Genomic DNA, 6027 nt, shown 5'->3' with positions numbered 1-6027 from the left:
ACCAAAACACTGTTAAAAAATTCCTGGAATCAACAATTTAATCAGCAATTCTATTGATGTTTCATTAAGCAGATCTCATTTTAGCATTATGTTGCCTATTCCAGGATGACTGGGCTGAGTAATTGTTATTTTCAGTGAATAAAAAGTATGTTGCAAACAAAACTAATAGGTAGAAAGATTCAGAATCCAAAGGCCACTTACCTGCACTTCTTGAAACTCAGGCCAAGATTTTCTCATTTGGTGTAGCAGAGAAAGATGGATTATTTAATAACCAGGAGGTTTGTAATCCAATTTGCTTTAATATCTAATTTTAGTATTGATCAGTCAATAGCATTTACTGAAATCTACAGGACTAAATTCTCCATTAAAAGCAGACCCAGTGACAATAAATCTTGGAAAGATGAGTTCTGAAGTGATGTCTTGAACTTTATATAGATGAATGGCTTTTCAAAATAGAGTCCCTGGACCAGCCTTATCAGATTGCCCAGAACTTGTTTGAAAGAAAGTCTAGGGGTAGGGCCCTGCAATCTGTGTTTTGACAAGCTGTCCAGATGATTTAATGCATGCTAAAGTTTGAGAACCACAGGTATAGATGTTTTAACAGTCTCTTGAAACTAAGTTCAACAACTTATACAAATGAGAGCTCATCCTTTCTGTGTTTTATTGCAGTAGTTATCTTCTTATGGGTAATTTGTTTAACATTTAATTAAATTGGTGATATGGAAAAGAATGCTTGGAACCCACAACTTTTGTAAACCAAATAATTGCATATTAAATAATTGAACTTAAAAATAATACACACATGTGTTAGAGAAGCATGTGTAAGCAATGTGTACTTTTGGTTAAATGAGAGAGGAATTTCTGTATTTTTTTCTCTCTTTCCACAAACACTACTTGTGCCCAAAGATCACAATTTATTTATTTTTCCATTTACAATTTTGAGATTTTGTGATTATTTAGGAATACCAATAGAAGCAGCTCTCTTAAAAGGCAAACCATAAAAGGGCAAAGTAAGATTTGCCTAGAAAACCAGAAAAAAAGGCAATACTACAAGATGACTAAATTTGTACTTTATGCACTTTTATATTATCTGAATTCTTTTGTAAAATTCATGAATTACTTATAATATAAAGTATATTTCTATTAAATAAAAAGATTTAAAAAAATTTTATACATATATTTAAAAGTCTATTTGCAAGCAAATAACTTGAACATGACATTTAAGGTGTTTTTTACTTTGGTTTACCCAATAAATACTGCATTGCTGATAAGATTATTTTTGTATCATGTTGGTTATTTCAGATATAGTTAGTAAAGCATAAAGCAATCAATTAGATTATAAATGGATGGTCCAACTAACCTTTTGTAATTGAACTACACGCATGTAATTGGTTCCAGTAATCATTCAGAGCTGACCTTATAGATTGATCTGGATCATTTTGTTACAGTATAATCAATATAAGCATGTAATTGTAAACACAACAAGAAAATACAGCACAGCAAAGAAGGTTTAGTTGATGCTCATTCAATTATATTCATATAACAAACTAAAAGTTCTCTCTAATTTGCCTTTTCTATAAACAAAGGATAATGTTTGCAAAGAAAAGAAAGGTTACATACACATTTGTTGAAGATGGAATGGATGGATCAATGCCTGATCTTGTCTGACCCTTTTGTAGGAAGCACTGAGAACTTCTGGTTTTTCTTCCTGTTCTTGAAATAGTCAGTCACATAATTAAAAAAAAAGTATTGGAACCCAGATTCCGATTGACTAAGATGGCAGTGTAAGATGCTTCAGGATGCTGTTTCCATAAAGAATCTTTGAAAAACTAGCAAAAACTAGCAGTGTCATCCTCCTGAAAACTCTGGAAAAGTTAAAGAGATATAGTAACTGGGCAAGTATCTTACTGGATAGGTGGTTTCCAAATATTATCTCCCATGCTGTGGATTGTCTTATTACTTTCATAATAAAGTCTTTTGATGCACACAATTTTGAAATTTTCTTGAAGTTCCATTTATTTATTTTTTCTTTTGTTGCTTGTTATATAGGTGTAAACTATAAAAGACCATTGCCCAACACAAGATCTTTAAGATGCTTCCCTATGTTTTCTTCTAGAGGTTTACAGTTTTGGTTCTTACATTTAGGTCTTAGGTCCATTTTAAGTTAACTTTCAGACATAGTTTGAGTTTGGGGTCCATCTCCATTCTTTTGCACATGAGTATCTAGTTTTCCCAGTACTATTTGTTAAGATACTATTCTTTCACATTTGAGTGGATTTGTCATTCTTGTCAAAAATCAATTGGCCATACATTGGCTTCTTAAACTTTATATCCAAAGCATATGCAACAAAAGAAAAATAGGTAAATGGGACCTCATCAAAATTAAAAACTTTTGCACATCAAAGGAACTTATCACAAAAGTGAAAAGGCAACCTACTCAATAGGAGAAAATATTTGGAAACCACATATCTGGCAAGGGTTTAATATTCAGAGTATATAAAGAAACACTACAACTCAGCAATAAAAAAAGTCAAGCAACCCAATTTAAAAATATGCAAAAGATTTGAATAGACATTTCTCCAAAGAGGATGTACAAATGGCTAAGAGGCACATGAAAAGATGCTCAACATCATTAGCTATTAAGGAAATGCAAAAAAAAAGAAGGAAAACCCACAGTGAGATACCATTTCACACCAATTAGAGTAGCTAATATTAAAAAACATACTATTACAATTGGAGAGGATGTGGAGAAATAGGAACACTCATTTGTTGCTGGTGTAGCCACAATGAAATACAGTTTGGCAGTTCCTCAGAAAGCTAAGTATGACTCAGCAATCCCACAGCTAGTTATATACACAAAAGAGTTGAAAGTAAGGACTTTAACCAATATTTGCACCCAATGTTCAGAGCAGCATTGAATAATGCCAGTTGCTAAAAGATGGAAGCAACCCAAGTGTCCATCAACTGATGAATGGATAAACAAAATGTGGTATATACATGCAATGGAATATTATTCAGCACTAAAAAGGAATGAAGTTCTGGTTCATGCCACAACATGGATGAACCTTAGCTCATACTGAATTATATAAAGCAGAAACAAAAGGCCAAATATTGTACATCTCACTGATATGAAACAATTAGAATAAGCAAACTTATAGAGCTGGAATCTAGTTCACCAGGGGCTACACTGGGGTTAGGGAATGGTTGATTATAATGGTTTGGAAATGGATGGTAGTGATGGTAGCACCACATTTTGAGTGTAATCAACAGCACAGAATTGTATATGTGAATGTGGTTAAAAGGGGAGATTTTAGGTTGTTTATATGTTACTAAATAAAAATTAGAAGATAAAACACAGTGAACCTTATTTTAAATGATAGACTACTGTTATTAGTAAAATAATAAGAATATTAATAATAATATTATAAAATTGTTCTTTCATGAATCATAACAAATGTACCACACTAATGCACAGTGTTAATAATGGGGAGAGGGTATATGGGAATGCTGTATTTTTTACATGATTTTTCTGTAAACCTACAACTTCTCTAATTAAAAAAAACAATGCTGAATTTTATATATGAATGTAGTTAAATGGGGAGATTTTAGATTCTATATATGTTACTAGAATAAACATTTTTCTAAAAAAATTATGTTTGCAAAGACAATAATTATAGCTAACAGTTATTACACACTCAAAAAAAAACCTTCATATTAAAACTTTGCATTTTCTTTCCTTTCTTTTTTAACCTTTTATATTCTACTTGTGTTCAGTGGTGTTCAGAATACACAATACAGTCTTTCTGAATTATATAATGCAAAAATACAATTGTTATATATAAACCATTGAAATAAAACACAATTTCTGTAAGCCTAAAAATAAAAATCAGTTGGCCATAGATGTGAGGGTTTATTTCTAAACTCTCAATTTAATTCTGCTTTTCTATAAGCCTGTCCTTTTATCAGTACCATGCGTTTTCTGATTACTGTAGCTTTGTAATAAGTTTTCTTTTCTTTTCTTTTTTAAAATTTTATTTTGAAATAAATTCAAACTTATAGGAACAGTTGCAAAAACAATACAACTCCATACACAGAACTCCAGCATACCCTGACCCCTCTCCCCCGATGCCCCCATCCACCAACTTTAACATGCTGTCACATCGCTATTTCTTTCCCTCCCTTCCTCCCTCCCTCCCTCTCTATCATCCATCATCTATTGCTCTGTCTTCTGAACATATGAGAGCTAGCTGCACATATCCTTGAACAAACACTATAATTCACATATACAATTCCCATGAACAAGAGCATTCTTTTATGCAATCCCTTTAAACATAGCTAAGAAGTACAAGAGATTCGACATTGATACAAAGCTTACATTCTATATTTCCTTTTTTTTTTTTCCCTTATGTCTCAGCTGTGTCCCTTTGAGCCTCCTCTCCTCCATCCTCAGATCCCATCCAGGATCATCCTTGGCATTCAATTGTCATCTATTTAGACTTTTTTTTTTTCCCTCAATTGTGGAAACATATATAGCCTAAATCTTCCCATTCCACCCCCTCCCTAGCATTCCAGTAGTGGTATTAATCACATTTAGAATGTTGTAATGCTATCTCCTTCCCACTATCCATTACTAGAAATTTCCCTTCACCTCAAACAGCAATCCTACACCCATTCCTTAACTCCCCATTGCCCCATACCCCATTTATCTAAACCCATACTCTACTTTTCATCTCTATGGTCATATTCTCTGATAATTTCTTTGTGTTTACTGTGGGGCTTAAAATTAACCTCTTAAATTCATAACAATCTTGTTTTTCTTTGATACCAACTTCAATAGGATACACAAACTATGTTCCTATACTCCTCCATCCCCCCACCTTTATATAGTTCTTGTCAAAATTACATATTTTACATTGAGTTCAAAACCACTGATTTGTCATTAGAGTTTGTGTATTTTATGTCCTGTAGGAAGTTAATAGTGGAGTTAAAATTAATGATTGACTTCTGTTTGTATTCCATTGTGGTCAGAGAATGATTATGTTCAATTTTTTTTTTTTAATTTATTGAGGCTTGTTTTATGTCCCAGCATATGGTCCATTCTGGAGAAAGATCCGTTGTGGAAAACAGAGCCTAAAGGTTCTCCTCTCCTTCCCGCATACTTGAGGTGGGGGCCTGGAGCACTGGGCTCCTGCTGAGATAGAACATTATCAAGGCATGCCTCGTTAAAGTATGTGTGGACCTGAGAATGCAGCTGGGGAACTGTTTTTCTGTTATTGTCCTTGAGAATAAGATAAGACCCATTTTGCAGACAGATGTAAACAACCTTGGGAAAATGTCTAAGTTCACAGTAAAGCATTTCTCTACCCTAAAAACATAATAAATAAGGGTCTTGAGAATGGGACTCTCACACTCGCCCAATTGGCAGTGTGTCCCCTGCTCCCAGTCTCCAAGAGATATTTTTGTCTCTAATCTTAATTTCTGTGTCACCCCCGGCAACAATCTGTGATCCCTAGAGAAAAATGAGTGTCCTGGTGATTTGGGATGTAAGGTTCTATATATGTCTGTTAAAATTCCCTATATCTCTTCTTTCTTTGTTTCTCTGTCAGTAGGGCTTCCTTTAGTATTTGAAGTAGGGCAGGTCTTTTATTGGCAAACTCTCTCAGCATTTGTTTGTCTGTGAAAAATTTAAGCTCTCCCTCAAATTTGAAGGAGAGTTTTGCTGGATAAAGTATTCTTGGTTGGAAATTTTTCTCTCTCAGAATTTTAAATATGTCATGCCACTGCCTTCTTGTCTCCATGGTGGCCGCTGAGTAGTCACTACGTAGTCTTATGTTGTTTTCTTTGTATGTGGTGAATTGCTTTTCTCTTGTTGCTTTCAGAACTTGCTCCTTCTCTTCAGTATTTGACAGTGTGATCAGAATATGTCTTGGAGTGGGTTTATTTGGATTTATTCTATTTGGAGTTCATTGGGCATTTATGCTTTGTGTATTTCTATTGTGTAGAAGCTTTGGGTAGTTTTCCCCAACA

This window comes from Choloepus didactylus, chromosome 5 (assembly GCF_015220235.1).
Source record: "Choloepus didactylus isolate mChoDid1 chromosome 5, mChoDid1.pri, whole genome shotgun sequence".
Lineage (NCBI taxonomy): Eukaryota > Metazoa > Chordata > Mammalia > Pilosa > Megalonychidae > Choloepus > Choloepus didactylus.
Note: the sequence above shows the minus strand (reverse complement) of the source record.